This window comes from Biomphalaria glabrata, chromosome 7 (assembly GCF_947242115.1).
Source record: "Biomphalaria glabrata chromosome 7, xgBioGlab47.1, whole genome shotgun sequence".
In the NCBI taxonomy this organism is placed as follows: Eukaryota; Metazoa; Mollusca; class Gastropoda; family Planorbidae; genus Biomphalaria; species Biomphalaria glabrata.
This window is the reverse complement of record NC_074717.1, coordinates 38,743,948-38,771,167: the sequence shown is the minus strand read 5'-3', so window position 1 is coordinate 38,771,167 and position 27,220 is coordinate 38,743,948. Positions and strand designations below refer to the sequence as shown.

The 27,220-nt window shown below is 39.1% G+C and overlaps 1 protein-coding gene across 3 annotated transcripts in view; it reads right to left on the bottom strand.

Moving 5' to 3' along the window:
- The window catches only part of LOC106068856 (uncharacterized), a 108,353-nt gene extending 87,423 nt beyond the window's left edge, over nucleotides 1-20,930 (bottom strand). For 2 of the 3 annotated variants that reach the window (XR_008778872.1, XM_056035252.1), the window contains exons 1-2: nucleotides 20,656-20,930; nucleotides 18,502-18,850 (exon numbers count right to left, since the gene is read on the bottom strand). The gene's annotated coding sequence lies outside the window, so the exon portion shown is untranslated. Of the gene's footprint in view, nucleotides 1-18,501; nucleotides 18,851-20,044; nucleotides 20,249-20,655 lie in introns of those variants that run through there. The other variant, XM_056035253.1, reaches the window with a different exon arrangement.
- Nucleotides 20,931-27,220: the final 6,290 nt, after the last annotated feature.

Genomic DNA, 27,220 nt, shown 5'->3' with positions numbered 1-27,220 from the left:
GAGAGAGAGAAATAGGAAGAGAAACTAGAGAAGAAGAATCTGACAAAAATGGATTCAAAAAGAAGACAAGGAAAGAAAAAAAAAAACTAAAGAGAAAAAAAAAGAACTAGTTGGGCCTATAAACAATTTCAATTAAAACAATTCATGTGTCAATACCAATCATAATGTTAAAACTAATTAAATCAAATTATTTTAAGATGTTTTGGTAGCCATTGAGGTCTGGATCAAGCTGTAATCTCAATTAACGAAATTAAATCAACATTATTCTGTCATAAAGCTGGACCGGCTTCATTAGATGATGATTATACTGCACAGCCGTGGTGCAGAGCCATAATCTACGGATGCCAGCGGAGCCACGGGGAGCCCAGTGGAGCCATAATTTTTTTTGACCAAAACCTTTGTTCTAAATGGAATTCAAAAATTAAGCACCGGGTACTTTGAATCGCGAAATAAGAAAATGTGTAGAATGGGGGGAGTGAATAGAATTGAGACAAAGACAGGGAGAGAATGGTTGGCGGGGGAGGGGGGGGGGGAGAGGGGCAAAGAAACAAACATTTGGTTCAAACATGAATGTGTTTTAAATCTAGCTATTTATGTCAAGTGGTTACAATAGCTCTTGTCTTCGACTTCCCAACGGAGGATGCATTTTCCAGTCAAAAATCGAGCAACATTGAAACTGATCATCATAAGTCAGTTTCAGCATTGGGCTATAAAAATTTCCAGGTTCCACCACAGTGTCATGGTCTGCATTACCGCCTAAAAATCGCCGAATCTCATAAAACAGAGTTTCAAAAGCTTCAATGCGCACTATTGGTATGAATTTCAAAGGGTCGGATATGGCCCGGATAAGACAAATAAAGGACATTGGTGAAAGAGATTGTCCACAAAGAGGCAGAAGAGACAAGTCTCTAGTTAGAATGATACTTAATAACTGCCAGGCCTCAATGAAAGTTTTTAACTTTCCATCACTTATCGATGAGAGAAAATCGATCAAATTCAAAGTCAAGTCAAATTCTCAAGACATTTTGTTTCATTTTATTTTAAATGTATATATATGAGTGTGTGTGTTTTCTACTACTTAGTAAAATTGCAATTTTTTTTATTTTTTTTTTTTTGCTAATTGAAAAAGAAAATAACGGGAACAAATTGGTTGGATGTTTCAAACCCTGGTTTTAGCCGCCACGCGTTAGCCATGGGAAAACTAATATGTCCAAGTGTAAATCACTGAATGTTTTATTCTGTATGGAAGCTGTCACCACTGTAAAAATCTGGCCAAACGATCCTCTTCCGGGTTCACTATACCCAGCGTCATGGGATAGAGTCCCAAGGGCCGTAATCTCAGCGCGCAGACGGCAGGGTAGGACTCGAGAAAAAAAACAAAAACAGGAAACAGTAGCGTTGTGGGCTTGAGTTGGGAGGGGCAGAAGTTTTTTTTTTTTTGTTTTGAAAACGTGGCAAATGACTATTGTGACACATGGTGAACGGGTTGTTGTGACATATCTCCCCCTCGCTCCGGTACGTCTGCTGTGGTGGCTAACTCAAAAAATTAAATTACCTCCCTTTGTTGTGTGGCTCACGGATAGACGTTTTTTTTTTTAGTTTGTTGTTTCATTAGCGTGAGGAAAAAAAACAACTGTTCCTATAGAACTATTTCGTTTGACTGTTTCTATGTGTGTGTCCGACTGTGTGTTTCTCTTTGTCAAAGTGTTTATCTGTTTACTTGTTTGTGTCTGCGAGAGAAAATGAGAGAGACAGAGACAGAGTGCATAAATGCGGATTAAAGAATATTTCCTTTAGTTGTTAATGTATTTCTTTACAAGTGGGGGTGGGATTAAACTAATGTAACAAACAGTACAAGACAGTAAAGTTGTCCCTTTTAGACCAATGGGGCAGGTGATGTAAAGGTCAACTGTTACGAGAAACGGTTAACTAGGGAACCATGTGGCCAGCACATCGACCAACCGCCTTTACTTTCCTCAAGTCCTGTCAGGTACACATCAGAGTTGGATGGAGTTAGGGGATCCTAAGCCCCCCCCCTCCCCGGAATTCAAAATCCCAGCCTTCACCAAGATTCGAACCCGAGACCGTTGGTTCCGAAGCCACATGTTTTACCACTCAGCTGTTATAAAACAAAGAGATTTTCTATACCTCAAGAAACAAGCACTTCTTCGAATATTGACCGAAGCCAATTAGATATCTAATTTGTATAAGCTTACAAGAAATCAGAAATCACTTTCCTTAATTACAAGCAGGGCCGGATTTAAGGGAGCGCAAGCGGGGCTACAGCTTCCACAAAAGACATAAAAATATTTTCGAATTTTGACGGTTCAAACATTGTAAGTTGTTTGTTTTTTTTCCAACTTTTATTTGTTTGCATTTTTACGGCTAGCAAAAATATCGTGACTAAGAAGTGTACGCTCGTAGCATGTTCGGAATAAGTAAATACAGCTCCGGATTTACGACAGTGCGTCTATCAAGGGCTAAATCCTCAACAAATTCAAAGATATAGACTATATACACTTTTTTAAAACCAAAATATGCATATTATATATATTTTTTCAAAGGAGAGTGAGATTAATTTTACAAGAGCACTATTTCTTTCTTCTAAATTATATATAAAAATATTTTCATTCATTATTGGATCTTTATTAAAGCTTTCAAAAAAAATATAGGGGCCTTTACATACTTAATTCCGGACCTTATTGCAAGTCTAGTTTTAAAACAAAAATCATATCTTCCTTCTAATACTAGAAGTTGCGTCACGTATAACCAAGCCATATTTTCATGCCCTCATGACACCAATGCGCCACAACACGCAAAAACAAATTCCCGATTCCGTACAAGGCCAGGTTTCCTGTCCTTTAAGGGGCAGTAACTCAGCATCGACTTGACAGCCCAACAGGAAGAATGCATTTTGCCTGCACGTCTGCAGGTTGTCCTGTTAAATTTCCCCCCATGCTGGCAAGGGAAAAAAATCATTAATTAATAGCGCCCCCCCCCCCTTTTCTCTACGTGCTATTTGGCTCACTCCCTACCATTCCGGGTTGTTTCACACCTCAGCGGCGTATTTTTCGTGTTCTAATATCCTTGACCTTGGAGGTCGACAAGTTCTGAAGCAGTGGCGGCACTGAAGAAAGGAAGTGGTGGAGTAACAAGAGGAGATGGGGTCATGGGAGGACTTGAAACACTCGATGATTTCATGGGGGGAGGGGGGGGGGGTTTGCCCACTCTTTACTTGCATTATTTGCATAAATCAATGGCCGTCGTCAATGGCCGCCATACGCTTTCCTGTGCTGGGTCTCCAACTTTGTGATCCCATGCACTATGTCTTGTTCCTTTAACAGGGTTGAAGTCCGCGGCATTGGTCTTGTTTCGTCAATTCTAGGACGACCACAAAAACCCTGACAGCCTTGAGTCGTTATGTTATCGTTTCTCGTTGTCGCGAGGAAAAAAAAAATGGCGGGGTGTGGGAGGGAAATATATTGTTCGATAAATTGTACCCCCCCCCCCCGCCTTCCCCAGTTTTATGCATGTTTTTTTCCCTCTTCACCAAAATACAAACATACACACATACACACACACACACTTCCCGTGGCTGTAATTTTTCTTAAAAAGACTTTTGTTAAGGAGTCTGCTCCAGGTGCCTAGACTAGACATGGCACATGTGTGCTGTAAACCTGTGTAAAAACAATGAAATAGGGAAAACAAAAGAAGGGGGGGGGTGCACTACACAAAGAAATATTTCTAGTCATTTTTCTGGGGCACCGAGGTGAAGGCAGAAAAAAAAAAGGGGGGGGGGGAGATTTTTCATGCCATGCAACCCTTAAACCTACAACTCTGAGTGATTCATGTGATTTGAAATGATGGATGAGAGTGAAGATTGAATTTGTTGAGTGAATCAAGGGAACTTTAAACACAAAGCTTATTTAATGATTGTTTACATGCTATTCAGTTGAAAGAGTTTTAAAAAAAAAAACTTTTTCTGGTTCCTATTACCGCACAGGTGCAATGTCCTTGACACTACTTCCATGTCCTTGAAATATCTGTCATAGAGGACTGCTTAGAACATTTTCAACCTGATTTCATGTAAAAATTTCTTGACAACTAAGACTCATGGTAGGCACTACAATGTCGTCATCATGTCTCCCTTACACGTCTGCTCCTCAAGCTAAAAACGTTGTCTATGTAGAAAATAAGGTTAGCTTTATTTAAAACACAAAAGGTCAAAGGTTCACAATGACAAGGTACAGTAGACAGTACTAAAAAAAAAGATCGTTACTTCGGGTGGGGTTTGACCGAGAGCAGTGGCTAGCGTTGGTTGTGTGCAGAGTTCTAACTATCCAATCAATGCCCTTTCTTGCCTTACAAAAATGCAAAATCAAGAGTCATGTGACTGATTGGCATTAAATAGAGGCTGTGGGCTGTAGCCCTTCCACTAAACACAATTCTTACTTTTCTGTTAATTTATTCAACTAGTACTGAAAACATGCGATGTTACCGCTACTGTAGATGCTACCACTACTGTAGATGTTACCACTACTGTAGATGTTACCACTACTGTAAATGTTACCACTACTGTACATCTACAATTACGCTAATAAAACAGGATGTGACTCCAAGATATTCAGATTATCCAGGAAAGCTTAACTACTACACCACACCGACCCTACTACAACCAACAAACTTTTGATTCATAGTGAAATATTTATTTGTCTTTACTTTCACAAACTTTAAGGAAAAAATAATAATTTTGTATATGATGATTATATTCCTTATTTGTTAATCTTCCCAAATGTAAATCTATATTTAGACAATGTGTCCTTTCATGTAGAAAAAGGAAGATTTCGCTCCACTTGCACAATTTGTCCTCCTGAAATCTACTCCTTGAGGGGAGATGAAGGTTACACAACGCTTTCAAAGAACCAAAGGGTCAAGGTTATAGAAAAACCGATTGATTTCATTCCTGGAAAAGCTCGTACCATAGTTTAGTGGTCACGGCACATTTCGCTTTTGAATGACATTTCTCCATCTCAAAACTCAAAATAGTCAAACATTTTTTTTTTAAATCTGAAATCGATACCAGCCACACACGATTTCAACAACTATTCAAATTTGCCAGTCCCAAATGCTGGGCGGTATCGAATTCTCTAAATATTTAAGACAGAGACAGAGAGTACGAGAACGTGTGGAAAAGTGGGGCGGGGGGGGGGTAAGCAACAAAAAGGGGAGGGGAGAAGTCAGCTCCAAATCTTTATTGATTACACAAATCTATTTGCTGGAGAAAACTTGCGAACTGCTCATTTCTCAGAGTTGCGCCGTTTCGAAATGGAGCAATCTTCTTAGCATGGTTAGAAATGTTTGCGCGCAGTTCCATTTCGACCTGCAGCATGGCAGCTTCCCAGTGGAGATTATCTTCTCGTCTGCTAGCAGAAATTTTGTTTAGCTCCTGGCCTCTGAAGTAGTGTTCAGATTATTGATTGTTCAGGGACAGGCCTGGCTTTAAATATAGACTTAAATGTACCTAGAACTCCACGAGCTGTTACATTCTAATTGGTTAAACTTATAAGCACATTCTGTTTGGTAGTAGGATGTTTACAAAATCACAAAATCCATGTATATGGTCTCAGAAAAGCATTGATTATTTCAACTTTCAACATAATAATGGCTTGTAAGATTCTAGTATAATTCGAAAAAAAAATACTGATTAAAAAATACTTAAAAAAATAAAGCGAGTATAATGGAAATAACCGCGCAATTACTGACACACACACGCACGTATCTATATAGGAATTACCGTTAACTAATTAACTAACTGGTTAACTTTTGATTGATTGGTGCAGTGTCTTCGACAATAGATAATTTCGCAAAGTTTCAAATTGATCAGGGAATAGAAAGTGGTAGAAATAACGAGTACAAAATATGTACCAGACAGTCTGAGTGAGTTGACAGAAGCTTTGTGACAATGGAAATGAAGTGACAGAGGTGTAAAGCGCTTGGCTTTCTAGCCAAAAAGTTTCGAGTTAAGTGATGACAGAGAGACTTTCGGGATTTTTAGAATGTTCTAGGGTCTAACCAGCTGTACTGACTAAGTGAAAATGTCCTATCGACATTTACTTTTTGGAGTTAAAAAAGAAAATCTGGCAAGGTGGCCAGGGAATAGCTCTGTAAACATTGCAATGCGAATAGGTTTCTTAAGTTTTCTATTAAAAGTAAGAACTTAATCTGTATTCCAATTATGCAAACATTTGTAAAAACTCTTTAATAATTTCCGCATCTTTATTAACTTGTGGTTCATGTATATAGTTCATTCCCAGGACACACGGATGTAAATCAAGGTTAACAGAATAAGTCAAATTGTCTATAGATGAATTCTGGGTCTTGATAAAAGTGATATTCAAAACACCAGATGGCGCTGATTTCTCACTGACCAACACAGAAATGAGGTTGGACATCCCAGAATGTTCTTTAATTTGTATTCCGTGGAGGATACACTAGTCCGGGGGTAAATGAAGCCTGTCATATTTATGAACGCCTGGTCCTATCTTCCGCGGCCGTTTCCCTACCGAGCTATCGCCAGAGATCTGGCGCTGTATCAGTATCATCTTACGGAACCGTCCAGTATGTATAGCTATAGACAAGGATAAGCATTGACAGGCCCCCTCGGGGCCCACCTTGTTTTATATCAACTAATGAAATTGAATGTTGATTTATGTGGGAAGGTGAGTGAAAGATGTTCTTTTTTTTTTAAATGAAGGCAAAATTATGAACACATTATATGATTAGGGCTCTGAAATATGCTATAGATCTTTCGTTACGCTGAAATATGCAATAGATCTTTTGTTAAGCTGAAATATGCAATAGACCTTTTGTTACGCTGAGATATGCTATAGACCTTTTGTTACGCTGAGATATGCTATAGACCTTTTGTTACGCTGAAACATGCCATAGACCTTTTGTTACGCTGAAATATGCTATAGACCTTTTGTTACGCTGAGATATGCTATAGACCTTTTGTTACGCTGAGATACGTTCTAGATCTTTGGTTACACACAGATTAAGAGTTATTGGTCAGAATGAAATAGATATAAAAACAACATTCGTAAGACTGAAACATATTGTACAAAATCAAACTTGGAGCCTTTGCAAATCTATATATCGTGTAATGAACGACCAAAGAAAGAATATTATAAACATTTAAAAACATGTTTGAAATGTGGTAAGTCTTCAATGCTATTATACATTAGGAAAAGATGAGACAGAAACAAAATAGCTAAGAAAAAATAATATATTCTAAATAGTCTCATCGAATCCATTGAATTCACGAATGAAGACCTAGGAGGATTATAAAAAAACAAACTAAAGCCCATATAAAACAAACTAAAGCCCATATAAAAAAAACTAAAGTCCATATAAAAAAACAAACTAAAGCCCATATAAAAAAAACTAAAGCCCATATAAAAAAAACTAAAGCCCATATAAAAAAAACTAAAGCCCATATAAAAAAAACTAAAGCCCATATAAAACAAACTAAAGCCCATATAAAAAAACTAAAGCCCATATAAAAAACAACTAAAGCCCATATAAAAAACAACTAAAGCCCATATAAAAAACAACTAAAGCCCATATAAAAAACAACTAAAGCCCATATAAAAAACAACTAAAGCCCATATAAAAAACAACTAAAGCCCATATAAAAAACAACTAAAGCCCATATAAAAAACAACTAAAGCCCATGAGACACTAAATAGAAACAGGTCACAACAAAGCATCTACGACTTGACTAGAAGAGAAATGCGTTCCAAATATGGTCAAACATTTAAGCTATATAAAGTTCTCTTATATTGTGTACATATTTTTTTTCTTTCTGAGATCTCATATCTCCATTTCATTCAAAGATCTGGAGCCTGCTATACGATCAAGATTAATTTTTTTGCACACACACAAACACACACAAAATCAAACATAAGCCTGTAGCCCGATATGCAAAGATTTGAAAGCCAGATCACTCGGGGATGAAAAGGCAGACAAATAGCAGACAGAACAATACACGCGAGAAACAAACAAATAATAGAATTGACAGACACTCGAAAGATCGATAAGCATCGAGCAAAGACAGACAAGCTCCAACCTGGGCAACGTGGCGATAATGTCATCTCTGGAACATGGCTGGAAAAAACAAAAACAAAACAAAAAACAAAACAATAAAACAAAATCATGTTAGGAATAAAATCATCACTTTCCCCAATCCCCCCTCCCCCAAACACACAAAACACATTGACACACCTAAACACACTTGCACATCCTAAGACGAAGTTAAATTAGTGATGATCATGTGACCGGATTTGTGTAGAAATGTTTTTTCGTGTCACTCTTAGAAAAAGAAAACAACTTTTGATGACGTTTTTTTTAAAAAAAATGTGTGCGTAATTGAGAGTATTTAGTAATTTAAAAAATGGAGAAGCTAAGTTTGTCACACGGCAGTCTCACGCGTCTGCGTTAATGAAACAAAAAAACATTTTGAAATGTAATTTAGAGAACTCAGCATCTTTTAGACAATTTTCACTTAAAAAAAAATTACTCCACCCTCCATTTTTTTTTCTCCTTTTTCCCAAATACTTCCGCACATCAGGCATTAATGGTGCAGCAGAAATAGACCGAAAAGGTCAGAGTGACCAGGGGAAACAAAATGGGGGTCAGAGCATTTTGAGGCAAGTCGCTCTACATGGAAACCTGTCAGCACTGGGCACAGAGGAGCTCACGTTACGGCTACCATGGAGTCAGCTTGCGTACATACTGCCCATCAAGAGACCTAGTTCAAGGCCAGCCACAATAATTCCACTTGGAATATGGCATGAGCGCTGCTTTAAAGGGTTAGGGTTTAGATTTGGAAAATACCTTTTTAGAGGGTTCGGGGTTCGAATCCCAACTCAAGCTGAAGTTGTGTTTGCTGAGCGCCTAAAGGAAGCATGGAAACCTTCCCCCAATCAACCCCTCACTCCGCAGGTCCACAAGAGATCTAGCATGCTATAGCACTACATAAATTCAGAGTATGATTTAAATGCAGTGATACAAGAATAAGAATAAATCTAGAAAAGGTTAGTCAGTTTTGAATTGTTCTTTAACTATTTCATATAGAGCACAGAAAAATTGTCTTTAAACTGGACTATATGAAAGTACTAGATTTCTCGTTTTTGTATAAAACTACTTAATGGGCCGCCCTTGACTTTTTATCTACCCTTCATTCTTACAAAAATATACGAAAATGTAATTTCTAACAGAGGGAATTAACTGAAATAAAACTAATAAAATACATACACCCATTCATACACACATACCTAAACATAAAGATATACAGATACTTACATACATATACACATACTTACATATCTAAAGCTACAACAATTAAGGAAACATACAACACACTGAAACCCTTTTTTTTTATCTTGCAAGAGTAATTATCTAAAAATAAAAATTCAAAGAAGAGGGAGATAATCAGAAAGTGGATGCAAGTTTTATTTCTGAGAAGAAATAGAAATGAGATATCTAGAAATGTGAGAAAGAAATACAGAAATTTGAAAGACCATCACAAACTATAATTTAATATTCGTACCCTGATATTTCCTCGTTTCCAATTTTCAGCTTGTCGTCTGCTAGCCATGAACTATCCCGGGACAACAATTTTCCCGCCCCTGACTCAATAACAGCTTAGAGTCAGCAGAAAAATGTTTGTCACTCTGGTGCCATCGATTCTCTCGGGCTCTTGCGTCACTGACGCAAACCATCAAAGACAGCGGGGGGTGGGGGTGGGGGCTCCCAGAATCCTGGATTAGACACAGGAACCAGGTCATGGAATGTTTGACTGTCAACAGTTTTCCACGTCACCGCGTTGCTACTGAGACAGGGGGAAAGAGGGAGGGGGGGTATGGTGGACCATCGATTTAGACTCTGTTGTCCCTGGCCAGGTCTTAAGAGAGGCAGCCAAGGAAAGCAGTTACAGGAAGAGACAGGAGGAGTAGGGGGTGGGGGGTAAGAAAACGCGGGAGTTGAAGGAGAACAAAAAAAAACATGAAAATGGCGGTACATGTCTTGTCAGTAGTCGACAAAAAGAGAGAATCGATGGGTTCGATTACTTTGGGCGCCAATACTTGTAGTCTTGAATTGTTTTGATGGTGTCAAAGGAGCGCGTGGTAAAGGAGACAAGAACAACTTCATTTCGGGTCAGAGCGCTTTATGCAAATTTAGAAAACCTTACAATCAATTTGAAATAATTACTATATAAAATAAATATTCCGAATACTACGTTGCCGATATGGTAAATTACAAATATAAACAAAATAAAATCAGTTTGTTTCTTTGCATCTATTTTCGAATGGAAATTTGCAAATGTTTTGATTACTAGCAACTGAGAATTTTTAAAAATATTAACTCCAATGATGGACAAAACAACTATATTTCGATAAAGAAGTCTCAAGTCTGCATAACTTAGGAATATCGGTTCCGACTAGTTCCGAAATCTTTTTTTTTCTTACTATTAATCTAGTAGCAGCAATAGTATAAATAACCTTGTTAGAGAAATTATTTGTTATATATATACTTATTGTCTTTTTATAAAGAGTCTAATTATGTATTATAACAGTGCTGTCAAAGCCAAGGCCACATTGAGCTCGTGACTTTCGGTATCTTCAAACTTCTGTTCACGGTTTACAAGGAAGCCATAAAGGATTGCTCCCATTTGACTCAAAATGTTCAGATATTGGCCACAAACTTCGGTCATTTCTAGAAACGGCCGGCCAGTTCGCAAACTGGCAACACTTCGGGTTTGGACCGCAACATATACATGGCCCCTTGCTTAAAATGGTTGAGCACCCCGCATTGTACTGATTAGAAATGTCAGTAATAGCATAAGCCTCATGCCTTTACAGAAATAACTTAAATATCTTAATTAAAACTGGCTGGAAAAACCCAGAATTTAAAAGAAGAAAAAAAGGGCGGGGGGGGGGGGGGTACAGGGCGTGGGATTAGACTTGAAATGAAAATCTGTTCAAGGTAAAAGGATGGAGGATGGGGGGGGGGGGGGAGATGGAGGGATGTGTGTGTTAAGATGGTGTACCGGAATAAGGTAGTTGAATGTGTCTCTAAACAGTTCAGACACAAAATGTCGACAGTTGGTGTTTTACAGCAGCGTCTTCTGGCAAAGTCCCAGGGACCAAACAAAATGTTTTCTACTGACTGGACTTGTCAGCTCATCCACCCGGCACCTTGTCCCTTTACCCCCCCCCCCACCTTGCCCTTCCCGACTCCTTTAGCTCAAGCTTGTTCACGTTCATACCACCGCCTCTCCTTCTCTAACGTTGTCACGTGTATACCTATCAGGTAGAACTCGTCTGGTCAAATTAGTTGCAGAAGGAGAGAACAGGTTTTGGAAATATCTGCCACACCCGCCCTTTTCAATCCTAAATATTCTGATCTCACCTCTCTCTCTCTCTCCTTATTCTCAAAACTCTTTCGCTCTTTCTCTCTGGTCTTTCTGTCTGGCTCTGAATTCCTTACGAGCTAAAACCTATAGACATTGAAGTTTCTCTAAGTCCGAAAGCTTCTCACACTATCGGATAGCCTGAATATTTCAAAGGAATATAGCTTCATATCTCTTCGTTATCTAAATCTTAAAAGATGTTTAAAAACGTACCCTGATGACACAAACAAACAGAGAAACAAACAGACAGACTGACATCAAGGAAGATGCAGAGATTTGAAGGCACAGAGTAAAACTTCTTCCCCGAACCTTAATTATCAATAATTTAAATGTATTTTTTCACTCGGTATCTTTGTAAAATAAAATATATACATGTACATGGTAGAAATATTAACAGTCCAGCTGGAGATTTGGGCAAGGATCTTTAATTCTGAAGGAGCATCCGAAACGTAACAGTAACCAACAAAGCTGTAAAACATAGGACATTCGGCCTTACTTTAAAACACAGGACACTCGGCCTTATTTCAAAACGCAGGACACTCGGCCTTACTTTAAAACACAGGACACTCGGCCTAACTTTAAAAGAAGAACACTCGGCCTTACTTTAAAACATAGGACACTCGGCCTAACTTTAAAAGAAGGACACTCGGCCTTACTTTAAAACACAGGGCACTCGGCCTTACTTTAAAACATATGACACTCGGCCTTACTTTAAAACATAGGACACTCGGCCTTACTTTAGAACACAGGACACTCGGCCTTACTTTAAAACATAGGACACTCGACCTTACTTTAAAACACAGGGCACTCGGCCTTACTTTAAAACACAGGACACTCGGCCTTACTTTAAAACACAGGGCACTCGGCCTAACTTTAAAACACAGGACACTCGGCCTTACTTTAAAACACAGGACACTCGGACTTACTTTAAAACACAGGACACTCGGCCTTACTTTAAAATACAGAACACTCGACCTTACTTTAAAACATAGGACACTCGACCTTACTTTAAAACACAGGACACTCGGCCTAACTTTAAAACACAGGACACTCGGCCTTACTTTAAAACACAGGACACTCGGTCTTACTTCAAAACGCAGGACACTCGGCCTTACTTCAAAACACAGGACACTCGGCCTTACTTTAAAACAGTAAAAGAATCCACCCAGACAGACAGAGTGAGTTGATATAAGCTTTTTAAAAACGAGATCCATCTTGTTTACGATAAATATAATGTATGTGTGTTTTATGTGTGTACAAAGTTCTTTGGGGGGGGGGGGGAGGGGAGAATAATCTTTTGATATTTCAATTTCCCATGGTTTGATTTACAATGTAATCATGCACGGGTTCTTTAATTACAGAGTTCAACAAACTCATGTGTGTGTGTGTTTGTGTGTCTTTTCCCCAAGTTACGTCAGTCAAGCCATGGCTGGGAGCCAAACATCTATTTCCTGACTGCACTCTCAAAGCCAAGACCAACCAGGGCTAGTAAATTGGCGGGGAATGTCAGGCGTAATTAAACTGAAGATGTAGCTGGCTTGAAGAAAGAGATGGCACTCTTTAGTTGTTTTATTTTAAACATGGTAAGCAAAAAAAAAAATGGGAGAAGGCTGGAACAGTTTAGTTCGCTTATGTCATAGATACCTGATGTCATGGCTACCTGATGCCACGTTACAGCCAAATGACATTTCGAGTAGATCAGCGTGACATTAAGAGTGGCATTAAGAAAGCGTTGAGAGAGTGCAGGCATTCCTTGAAGATTACTCACCCTATTATGTCATGATAACAGAGAGCAATGTCAGCGGATGTTATTCAATGTCTCTAATGTTTGTCATGACAGCAACGGAATACTTTAAAGTGATAATAGTGGTACTAAAGTCAGTGCGACTTGATGTCAATGCTACATGATGTCAATGCTACATGATGTCAAAGCTGCATGATGTCAAAGCTACATGATGTCAAAGCTACATGATGTCAATGCTACACGATGTCAAAGCTACATGATGTCAAAGCTACATGATGTCAATGCTACTTGATATCAATGCTACTTGATGTCCATGCTACTTGATGTCCATGCTACTTGATGTCCATGCTACTTGATGCCAATGCTACTCGATGCCAGTGCTACTTGATGCCAGTGCTACTTGATGCCAGTGCTACTTGATGTCAGTGCTACGTGTTGCTTTCATTAAATTGTTCAAATTTCAGCTTTGACATCATAAATATCGGGCAAAACACATCATTTCAAACACATTGAAACAAAGATCTAACTAACAAAGAGATACGTAGAAACAAAGATATATAAAGAAACAAAGATATTCATGCTTCTTTCTGTATTAACAGTTTCAGATTCAACGCAGGACGCTTAAGGCGAATTTTGCAGTAATTTCCGTCTATGAACCCCTTTAGTAATACTAGACTGTTTCGCCCCTGAGCCGCACAAGAAGCGAGTGTACTGGTTAGGTGAACCACTTCATGTAGGCAATGTCAGGAAAGAACTGTCTCCGCGGATTATGCACGCCGTTGGTAGTCTAAAAAAAAAATACTGGTGAGATGAATCGAAGTTGGAACTTAGAGACAGACAAACAGACAGAAGGACGGACTCACTGATAACCTTAGCAAGAAATAAAGAACGAAAAAATAGTGAGGTTATCAGGCAAAGACAGATTGAAAGATAGACGTAGACAGACGAATGAAAAGGTAGAGAGAGAGAGAGAGAAAGGAAGATATGGAGAAATATAGAGGAAGACAGAGAGAGAGAGTATTAAAGAGAAAGAGTAAGAGAAAGGGAGAGAGAGCGAGGCAGAGAGAGGGAGAGAGAGTGAGGAAGAGATAGATATTGAGAGGTAGAGAGAGAGGTAGATAGCGAGGTAGAGAGCGAGGCAGAGAGAGGGAGAGAGAGGGGAGGAAGAGATAGATATTGAGAGAGAGAGAGAGGTAGATAGAGAGAGAGGTAGAGAGAGAGAGGTAGAGAGAGAGAGGTAGAGAGAGAGAGAGAGGTAGAGAGAGAGAGGTAGAGAGAGAGAGGTAGAGAGAGAAATAGAGAGAGGTAGAGAGAGAGAGGTAGAGAGAGAGAGAGGTAGAGAGAGAAATAGAGAGAGAGTGAGAGAGAGGGAGAGAGAGGGAGAGAGAGGAAGACAAAAAGGTGAGAGAAAAGTTTAATCAAAGCCCTTAAACTCCCAGTAAACACAAACAGACACACATTTCTATCATTAGAAGAGAAGCCATCTAATCGAGAATCCTCCCAATGCAATGCACATAAAAAAAAGACGTATTATAAATAATATGATTGAGAGAAGATCTACACAACAACAACAAAAAAAAACATATACGACGATAGGAGTGATGGGTGAGTAGGAAAGATGGATCAGAAGACATACCAGAATGGGGAGGGGGGGGAGGGGAGTGAGTCCAATCGTGATATTCTCGTGTTTAGCAAAGAACGAGAAAATTCAATAAGTGTCCGCTAGCTTGTGGCTGGCATCAGGCGAGACTCAACAAACAAGCCGGACCAAACCTTCTTGCCGTCAAGCTTCCACAAGGGATGCATACATCACTTTAAAACCAAGACCCCCAGGGGGTGGGGTCCTGGGAATGATGGAGGGAAAAAAAGGGATCACAAGAGATGGGAATCGTAAAAAAAAAGTGTACTTTGCGATTTGTGCTTAATTAGGTAGAATCTGAGGTATTGGTAGCATATACCACAGGTTATCACAGAGTTTATTCTATAGTTTATCTTGTAGCTTATCCTATAGTTATCATAAAGCTTATCCTATAGTTTATCTTTTAGCTTATATTTTAGTTTATCTTATAGCTTATCCTTTAGTTTATCATATAGCTTATCCTTTAGTTTATGATATAGCATATCCCAGCTGATCGTATTATTGTTTCAATGTCTCTGTTTATGGCTTTTATTATCTAACTTTCTGGTGGAAAAAAATGTAAATTATCTGTTTCTATGGCCGACTAGGGTATCACGTGGCCAGCCCAACCACCAACCGACTACCCCCAATATGTATATATATTCGAATACTTTTTGTGATTGGATTGGCTCTGAGGCGTCCTGAAAATCCCGAAGTTCAAAAACTGTCACTGGATTTGGAACTCACGACCCTTCGGTTTGAGTTCCATGCACTTTACCACTTTGCCACCACACATACTAAAATCTATTTGTAATGCATGGTTAAGTAAACGTGGCCATCTAGCAATGGAGGGATCAGACATTATAACCGGATGTCCACAATGGGGAAAGAAAACCAACCACAATATAGAAACGAAAGATCACTTTAATCAATCAACATGTCAGATTGATGATCGCGCAATGAAAGGGACGCAACTCAATGGCGTGATCTGCATAGATATCGGCTCACACTAGACCGGACAGCTGATAGAATCTCCCTAGACATTGTGTGACGCCGGGTTAAAAAAAAAAAAAACCAACAAAATATAAAAAAAATCTACGCTCTGTAAAATATGTTTACAGTAGTCTGGCCCCTGGATGAATTAACAAGGGGTGCTACTTGATGCCAGCTCCCCCCCCCCCCCCCAATACCCAGCCAAGACACCTCCCCCCAGTTTCCCACCGGAGTTGTGAATGAGCTACTGGTGTGACAGTATTAGCTCCAATAGGACTTTTGGGAGTTTCTCAGGACAGTTTGGACTCAATTATACCGCCTTGATCTGAGTGAAGCCTTTATCTTGATGAAAGACATGGCTTCCACACTGCTTTCTTGACTTATGTCTTGGAATGTCGGATGTGTGAAAACTAACTTCTATTCATGAGAGTACGACAGATGTTTTGTCATGAATTGTGGTAAATGTCTTAGATAAACACTGGGATGCAAAACAGAAAGGACTAGGTTCCATTCCCTGTCAATCCAACTGTTTTTTTGTTTTAGTATGTAACTGAAACATTGGGCTATTTAGAGTAGGTTTAAACCTGCTTTTGAAGTTTGGGTTTTTATCGTGAATTTTAATCTTGGTTTAATTTTGCAGCTCCATGTACACGTCATATAGAACACAATAATCATCATATACAGAACATTGAACACTGAGTATAGAACAAACATTACATAGAACGTAGCATATAGAACACAGCACATAGAACGTAGCATATAAAACACAGCACATAGAATAAAGCACATAGAACACATCACATAGAATAAAGCACATAGAATAAAGCACACAGAACACTGCACACAGAACACTGCACATAGAACACTGCACATAGAACAAGGCACATCGAACACAGCACATAGAACACAGCACATAGAACACAGCACATAGAACACGGCACATAGAACACAGCACATAGAACAAAGCATATAGAACACAGCACATAGAACAAAGCACATAGAACACAGCACATAGAACACATCACATAGAACACGGCACATAGAACACAGCACATCGAACACAGCACATAGAACACGGCACATAGAACACAGCACATAGAACACAGCACATCGAACACAGCACATAGAACATAGCACATAGAACACAGCACATAGAACACAGCACATAGAACACAGCACATAGAACAAAGCATATAGAACACAGCACATAGAACAAAGCACATAGAATAAAGCACATCGAACAAAGCACATAGAACACAGTATATAGAACACAGCACATAGAACACAGCACATAGAACAAAGCACATCAAACACAGCTCATTGAAACCATAAAGTGCAGATAAAACAGCAGTCATTTGAACTGGACAGACAGTTAAAATAGCTAAAAAACAGTTGAATGTACTGGTCACGCAAAACGCCATATCAATTGACCAGCTTAAGTGCTACTTCCTCAGGTCTTAGAAAAATAATCATTGGGCCACATGAACTATTCATGAACTACTCCAAGTATTTGAAAAAAAAAACATACACAATATCCGCTAGTGATCATTACAATGAAACCAAAGATCCTATTGTTATTTCTAAAGAGCAACATGACAGATAAATCTCTGTGCTATTCAGTCTAAAACAATGTCTTTTACTGCTTCACATAAACTAAACACTGAGGGAAGAAGAATTACTTTTACAAGTGCAGTCATGCATATCTCCTATCGAACGCTATGTGGTCCAGCAATCAGCGAGCGGATCAATCAAATCATCAAAGCTTTTCAGAAATCAATGGACCTCGCTATTGCTTTCATGCCAGCGCTGTACTCAGCAATCAATCTCTGACCTGTCCGACTGGTTCTCAGAGTCTTTTTGGAGGAAAACGCTAATATTACGTGTTACACTGTGCTGTTAAAGTATTGCGAAGCTGGTCTTTGGGAAAGATGTCCAGAGGCCCCTCCACACACACACACACTTGTCAGAATGGCGCAGTATTTTAAAAGGTAAACAAATCTGAACAATATGTCTGAATTTAAAGGACAAATTATGGAGAGAAATTATAATTTAAAAAATTACACTTTTAGAAATAGAGAAACGTTTTGTAGAAATAAAAAATCAACAATGTCATTGAGAAGTTAACTTTAAGTTCATTTGACTTATTCATTCATACGAGAGAGAGAGAGAGAGAGATTTATGTTTATTATAGACATAATGTGAGCTTAGAAGGCATAGCTCAGGCTGAACTTTCACCTTTACCTTCAAAACAATAACATCAAATGCTGTTCACTAATGTCAAGGTCACAGAAGACAATTTTTTTAAAAAATGTACTTGGTGGGCAACCCAAATGTCTCAGGTTCGAATACCAAATGCAGTTCGGTAAGAAAACAAAAACTAAGGTCAAATCAAACAACCGAACGAACAAACACAATTTGTAAACAATCACTTTAAAAAATAGTGATCCTGTCCTGGCTACAATGACTACTTCCTGTGTAGCAGCCAATCGTTGTGTAAATAGAAAAGACTTTCATGACATAACAGTCTAAATATGGTATAAGAGCAGAACATGAAAAAGTCAGAGAAAAAGAATTTAAAAAAACAAGAGAGAGAGAGAGAGAATGAATACATGAAGGAGAGAAAGAGAGAGAGAGAGAAGGAGTTTGATATAAAAACAATAACAAAATACTTGCCTAAATGTGTTTTCCATGAAATGATACGATCCACATTTGTCAAGAATCCATTAAGCACACATTATCAGTAATCCAGATGATAATCCAACTCAGAATAGTTGATATCCAAATACAAATAAAACCCTCACAAGATTCACGAGTTAGAATGGGCACCTAAAGTTGTTCAGTACTTTGCTATCCAAGAAAACCACGTCTTCCGGTACGTGTTTGGTGAGCTACGATCTCTTGTCTACCAGCTACCAATGGTTGAGTCTGTCTATGTGTTGTGGTCACAAACAACGGAGCTCAGTGGCGACAACACAACACATCAAGCATGTGATAAGAACTATGTTGTCGACTGAATAACTCACTAGAAAACACATGGAAAACATGCAAATATAAAAAACCAATTTTATTTACATAATTTTATTATATATATGTTACTAAATCTAAACTCGTCATTAGGGTGCAAAGTATAAAAAAATATAGTCAAAAATAATACATCCCATTAGATGGTTTCAGTGTCCGTCAGGTATGTGAGTGCGGCTTACATGTGCTAAAGTGGGTACTTGCTATTACTTTTGGTTATCCTTGTATCATTTTCTGTCTCTGAGGGTTTCGATAGTCATGTAGTATGTCTTTGCTATTAAATACTATTTTTATTATTATATTTTTGTAAAGTAATTAAGTATAGGTTAATCATATTTCAAATTTTCTCTTTAATTCTTTATGATTTAATATTTGTGAAATGTGAGAACTTAAAAAAAATTAAATAAAAAAATAAAGAGCCCACAAGAGAGGCAGGAGGGCCCAAAAAAGAGGCATATAAAGCCCCAAAAAGAGGCAAAGAAAAGAGGCCTAAGGCCCAAGGATTCCAATGATGATAAAGTCAGATAGAACTAAAATTGAATAGCGCAAATTTTGAAGTTTCCTTAAAAAAGAAATAAAATAAAACACCATCACCGTTCCTGAGAATAGTTTGTATATGATCTACATCCACCAACGATAGACGTACTACATCATAGACCAACTAGTATGTAACCATAAGAAGCCATTATTCGTTCCTAGCATCAAAGGCTTTTAAATGAATATATACAAAAAGCTTGCGCACTTGCCAATGCAGTACCTACTTTAATTACTTATCCAGGCATAATTGACTTGGCATATTAACTAGGCAGGCTTCTGTCCCAAACCCACAAATGAATTTTAAAAAGAAATTAAAAAGATTACCTCCCCTACTTACTACAAGGAATAAAGCGTGCGCAGTGCAAATAACTCTTGAGCAGGTCGCTTTAAATAAGTCTAAGATAACGTCAAAGTCAATAGCAATGGCTGCATGCAAAACAAACAGACAAAACAAATATCAACAGTGACATCAACAATGACATCAACAGTAACATCAACAGTAATATCAACAATATCAACAATGGCTCAGTTGCACATTGTACTACAAAGTCTTGTAAAAAGTAGTGCATTGTAAACACAGAAATACACAATCACTGAATCTCGACAATCACGGGAGACATCTACATTTAACGTAGCAGTCACAGAATCTAAACCAGACCTTGCGAAAGTCCAAGCAACACTGGATGCAACGACGCACAATCATTGTCACAAGAAACAGAAAAACAAAATATGGAAAATACAAATGTTAGCCAAGTCTTCACGAGTCTACAACTTTCTATCCAATCACAGAGTCGAAGCGAACATGCTCATCCAACACTTCCAGAATGTAGAATCAGGTGTCGGAGGCGCTCCCCCCTCTTTCCCATCAACCGCCTTCAACTCTAAAAAAATACACACACACACACACACACACACAAACAAGCTGCAACCATTTCACATATTCTTCAATATCACGATAACCTCGATTGGGCTATAAATAGCGTTTCGCAGGTTATAGAACCCCGGATTTAGTGCACGGCTATCTGTTGAAACATACGCTATCAGCCTCGTCCTAAACAGGTGTAACATCAATATCTGCACCTTCTATAACACGTAACTTTTAAAACACATGTTCTTATATATAGATTTTCTTCACTACTACGCTGCGGGAATCTCCTTCAGAATATAAAAAACTAAACCAGCTACTAATTCCACAACAAGAATAACATTACAAGCCAAATAATAATAATAAAAAATATTTTTTTATGCAGATATAAATATCATATTTACCTATATATTTAGAAGAAAAAAAAACCCAGTAACACTCAGCTCCTGGGCTACGACGCAAAGATTTCCAAAATTTGAATTATGAAGCAAGAGCGAGGGTTAAAAAAAACGTCTAGGCGTACTCCACACGATGGTCTCCTTACTCACAACTTAGCGCTACCTACGTCCCGGCGTACTCCTGCGCGACCAAAAACTATGTAGAGGAAGTAGGGTGAGAATGCTGGTATGCTCAGCGCCCTCGATCGCTAGCACCCGACCTAACTCTCGGTAAGAGACGAAAAAATTCTATTTTCGCCTCCCCATCCCCCCTTGTTCTGTTGTGCTGGCTTCAGCGAGTTGCTTTCAAGGCGAGGGATGCATTGAACGCGCGTACCGCTCTCATGGCGCTGGAACCATCAGTGGTTCATTTTCACTACCACTATGAAAACCACAATCATCAACAACAACAACATCAGTGGCGTTGTTATATATATATATATATATATATGACCTACTACTCATATCATTTGCAGAGGCGTACACAGTGAATGGGTTTAGGAAAAAAAATATTTCAAAATTTAAAAACACGTCCTCAATAATTTCAAAGATTATACGCCTTTGTTTTTTTTGACAAAAAAAAAATTATTTAAGAAAAGGCGTAACATACAGGTGGGTAACAATACCATACGTGTTCCGTTACACTCAGCATCTTTGCAATGTACATTTTCAAACAACAGATAACTGCATGTTCTCATTGCTCTTTATAAAGCTTATATCCACTGACTTTGTTTGTCTGTCTCGCTGTCTGTCTGGTCTAAAGTTTGCACACGTTATTTCTCCCACACCCCGTTCTCGGATCAAGTTGAAACTTTGCACAGTAGCTCGTAGCGCTCCCCCAGATCCCCTTACTGGCAGGGCGGGGAGTCTACAATGTTCCCACTAACCCCAGGAAGAAACTATATATATATAAATCCCCCCCCCCGAAAAAAAATCCTTACTACGCCCATGGACACGACTGTCTCTCTGGCAAAAGACGACTGCCTTATATCACACACAACACGCACGCACAAGCAAACTCACGCCACTGATACAAGGAACTACAGAAATGTTCGTCTTCAGAATTACGAAAACTTCTTGGGTACGCTTTGCTTAAATTTCGTGATAAGCTTAGCAACATAGCTGTCACCTTTCTGCCTTACAAAAAAAAAAGGTAAACACCACTGCTGTCTCATGGTTCTCCATAGATGAGCTAGTTTTTCTACAGTCTACGCCCATGATACTGTATTAATTGCTTGCTATTAAAGCCCCCAAGTGGTTTACGTAACCTACTTTGAATGCATCATCAGCATCAGGGCGTCAAACTTGGCAGTGTTTTAGAAACGTATTGACTTCATTCCTTGTGCTTTTGTTTCTCCTCTCTCTGCATCAGTATTCTAGCTCCCCAGCCTCTTCCATAGTTCCATCTTTACTCCCCCCCCCCCATTTTGTTATCTGGTCCTACCCAGATCTAATCATTGGGAGGCGTAATTACCAAATATTTGTGTCAGCTTTGCATATCATTTCCGGAATATCACGTGACCCAATCAACCGCCATCTTTGTGGTGTGAGGATGTCTCCACAATACCTCCATGACAGTCGCGTAAAGAATCGAGCAAAATGGAAGAGGGTGTGTGTGTGTGTGTGTGTGTGTGTGTGAGTGGAAGGGAGGGGAGAGATAAGAGAAATGTGCGTGCTTTGTATTAAGAGAGGAGGGGGGGGGGAGGACATGGCTTGGAAAGGGAGGGTCGTCTGCTTGAATTGAGCACGTGCCGACAATAAGAAGGACGTCATATATCATACGCGCCTGTTTCGTGTCAATACCATTCAATGTTTTCCGCTGCCGATGGACATAAGATATTGTTCGGGAAATTTCGCCCGGACACTAAGAGGGCATGGCGAAATATCCAAACACATTAGTTTTTGCGGGGGAATCACTGTCCAGAGTCTTAAATAATCACTTCGCGTTGAACAGGCATACAAACACACGATTCTTATAAGTGAGTCAAGCCTTTTTTTCCCTGCTCCCGGTAAAAGCTGTGGCCTGTGTGTGGCTATCCAACAAATTGTTCGACTTTGTGGTTTTATTCGCTAGGATTTTGTGATTTAACATATTTGCGTGTTTTTTTTTATTCTCACTGCCATAAAGTCTTTTTTTTTTTTTTGTCCACATTCTACCCTCTAGTCTCTAGATAATTAGCTCAGGACTTCATATTGTCATTTGTGTGATATATTTTTGAGAATTCTTTTTTTAAATTTAAGTAATTTGGAAAGCGAAAATTCATATTAGCATTTATCGCAGACTATGGAATTCAAAAGATACCCGCAATCAAGAGGACAGTCAGAGGAGGGCTAGCCTGGTCTTGTGGTATATGCTTCGGACTGGCGTCACGAAGGTACAGCCCGCTTCAGTTCTATGCCGTCCTGCAGAAGATTTGAGCTTGTGAGAAATAATCTTCATTTCCGAACGTCCAAAATGTAAAAAAAATAAAAAAAAAAAAAAAAAAAAACACAAGAAAAGCAGGAAAAAAAATTGCTTTAAAGAAAAAGACAATATTTCCTTTATACAAATTACAAAGCGATTCTTGTGCTCTTAATAACAGATAAATGTTAGATTTGTTTTTTAAAAAAAGGATCATTTTTACCCCACTTTTTAAATACAAATTAAAATAATTAATTAATTGACTGGTTAATTTTTTGATTGATTCTTGTTTTGAAATCATTGTGTAAAGTTTAAACAAGATCCGAGAATGGGTGTGGGACAAATATTCCTTTGCACAATGCACAATTTTTTAAATGACATTGTAATGTCACTACTTATTAAGTGACATTTGATTATGCATGTAAGAGTGTCTACTGGTCAGTAATTAGAGATGCCCTCCTTCACTTGAACTGTTGCACTACTTGTTGTCGCGTAGGTCTACTCTAATTAGTACAGCACAACAAACATTAAAATTCATCAATGGAGTCCTTGATCAGCAGACTGAATATTTATTTGACCATAATATGAAATACATAGTATACTGGCAAATCCAGCCATCAATAAACACATATTATGTTTCACATCAATCAATTCAGAAATCCAATAGAACATAGGCCTATAAATGAATTACACAAAGAGTAATGTTTCATATTGTACGTCTAATGCCCAAGGTACCTACTGATCTCTGACCATGTGGTCAACTCTCAGAACGAGACTTCTTTACCCATAATTCATAACTCTCCTGTGAAACATCATAAACATAATAAACAGGTGTACCCCGTGCTTCCGGTCTAGTACATGTCACTGACCATCAAACAAGGATGTGACAGTAATGCAGTAATTGAGCCATTGTTGCTATTACTGTTGATGTCACTGTTGATAGTTCCATTGATGTTACTTGTGACATTTTTCTTGCACTTACATAAAACGACCTGTTGAGCTAAAACAAAAAAAAGCTATACAATGCAACCAATCTAAGACCTTGTTTAAAAGTTCAATATAACAAAAGATAATGTATACATATTACCGAATACACACCCACACACTCACACACATAACATAACATACAAATAAAAAAAATGTCATACCCAAAAATAACTCAAGAGCTTTATCCGGATCAAAAACTGATAGAAAAATAATGGAACCCGTGACCTTTGAACCCTTCATCGATTGCATTCAAATCCCGTGACCTTTGAACCCTGCATCGATTACATTCAAATCTCATGTCCAACAATGACAATTCCCAAATTGGATGAATTCTCATTTCACAATGCTCTGATCTTCTAGAGGCTTTGGGATACATGTAAAATAAAAAAAACAAAAAACAAGTCGGTACTATTGACTGTATCTACCTGAGATTACTGAGACGTTTGAACAGACCTGGCAGTTCCGTGTTCCAGGGTCACGTGCTTCCTGGCTTCAGTCTTTGATCGCGCAGGAAGAGTGATTTTTACATTCGATTAAACCAGGTACATTCACTAAGTGATTAGAGTCTAGATGGTAAGGGTAATCAGCCGTTTTATTCAAGGCTGACGGATGAGTGTTTCATGGCGTGCAGAGCCAATGTTTCTGGCTACGTCCGTGGGTGCTGCTACGTCTGTGGGTGCCGCTACGTCTGTGGATGTCGCTACGTCTGTGGATGTCGCTACGTCTGTGGATGTCGCTACGTCTGTGGATGTCGCTACGTCCGTGGATGTCGCTATGTTTGTGGACGGTGCTACTTTAGTGGGTGATCCTACGGCATTGCATAAAGCTACGGCTGTGGATGATACTAGGTTTGTGGATGATGGATGATGCAAGGTCTGTGAATGGTGCAAGGTTTGTGGATGATGCTAAGTTAGTAAAGTCTGCCACGTCTGTTATGAAAGTTTTAGATCTGGTTGTTACTACGTCTGTTCCTGGTGCTAGGGTCCTAGAGCTTCACCGTGGACAGTGTTACGACTCAGAACGATGTTATGCTATGGATGGCCCTACGTCTATGTAGGATGCTAAGTACGTAGGTAGCATCACGGCAACAAAGGATGTTACGTTTGGGAATTGTTCTACAGCTGAGGAAGAGCTTTGTTTTAAAACTGTGGGACAGTAATTTGTTTGTTTACATTGAACTCGATACGACTCCGATCTCATCAGCTCTATGGCATTTACCGTAAAAGAATAATTAGATGAGCAGAGGAATCGATTGTAATCGATTCTTCAGAGAAGTCGTTGAACATAATCCATGTTAATTTTTTTGAAAATATTTGTATGAACTTTATTTCCGACTGCTTGGAGAGTGGTTCAAATGAAAGATCTGTTGTGTGTCTGTGCGATGTTGTCAAGCCTGCAGACATTTTCAACAATTTGGGGATTTTCTTCTTCATTCTCATCTATATCTGTTTGTAAAAATGTTTGACATGTTTCGGATGTTCCTTCAGAGTTGAAGATAATTACTTCCTATTCTAAACCTCCCGCAGGACGACGGGGGATGGGAGCGGGCAGGGTTTGAACACGGGACCATCAATAAATCTGAACGACAGTCCAGCGTGCAAACTAGACTAGCAGGCAGCCATCCTATGTTGAAGGCCTCAGACGAGTAATCCTATATCCGCTGATGAGCTCCGCAGTGGTTTTCAGATCTGGTAGCTCTCCATATAGTTTTTCTTCTTTAGGAAACTTTTTGCGGTCATTGTCTTGTTCGGGCGTCTCGAGTGAGTATGCAGCTTTAAGAGCCATAGCCAGCATTCTTTTACGACGTTTCAGATGGTCATGAATCATAGTTTTTTTTAAGATTCCGTAAATTGTGTTAAATTTTCGCTGAGAAGAAAAATATGTTAGTATAATTTCATAATAATCGTTTCCAAAACAGTATCTAGATAACAATTTGCCCTAAAGTAATCTAAAGTAATTCCCAGTATCTCCGCGAGTACTTCATCAATGTCAAGGTACTGATTTTCTTTCCAGTAAGTTATCTAGGCCACGACATCCCGCCTCCTTGGAGAGACACATACTCTTCTAAGTACTTCATTACCCAGAAACCCCCTGGACAGCGCCACTTGTTGCCAACTCTGGTGACAGTCAACTGCCCAGGAAGTGAGCGACTAAATTACGTCAGTCAGTAATCATTGACGTCTGAGAAGGAAAGAGAGGGAGTGAGATGGAGGATGCGGCGGCGGGAGGGAGGGAAGTGAGGCAAGGGTCTTGACGTCATAATGAAAGACAACCAAGAAACCCGACAGAACGACTAATGAGGTTGATGGATGAGTGAAGAATGGGCTGGCGAGACAGGGAGGAACCGAAAGAGTAGTGAGTTGTGAGGAAAGAGGAGGCATAGAGGGGTGGGGATTGCTGAGGAGGAGAGTAAGTAGAACTATTTAGGAGGTAATAGAAAGAGGGGACGGTAACGTTTGGACAGAAGGGGGGGGGGTGGAAGTGAGGTATCCTGATGTAATAACTGGCACTCGGAGATCTATATGCCCCTCCATAAGACAGGAAGTCGCGACATTTTATGAATATTGCAAAAAGGTTGCAGAGGTCACTGGGCAAATAAGATCACGTGTTACCCCCTTGGCTTCGTGAATGACAGGACACAACATACAAAAAAAATGTATTCAGCTGCAGTACCCGCCCAGCCACACACAAACATACACACACACACACACTTATACACAGACCCTCACAGCATTTCAACGACCACTTACACAGCATGTGAGTGTGCTATTTACACACATTTAGGTTGGCACGTAAAAACTTTACAAAAATTTAATTTTAAACTGGGTGGCCTATTGGTGAAAGGGCACACATGAAAGTCATTGCAGCCGATGAAAACTGTCTCATTCAGAGACAGGGAAGCTCAGGGCTTAGCTGTGCATTTACAAGCCTCCGCATGTGTCTGTTGAGGCCCATTAAGGCCCAGAATGTAACGCTACAAACTGGATATGCTTTTGTAGTCTTGATGAATAGGCAGAATAGCCCTGCTTTGTTTTCTTCTGACATGGCTTTTCTTCTGCCATGGCTTTTCTTCTGAGATGGCCTTTCTTCTGCCATGGCTTTTCTTCTGAGATGGCCTTTCTTCTGACATGGCTTTTCTTCTGA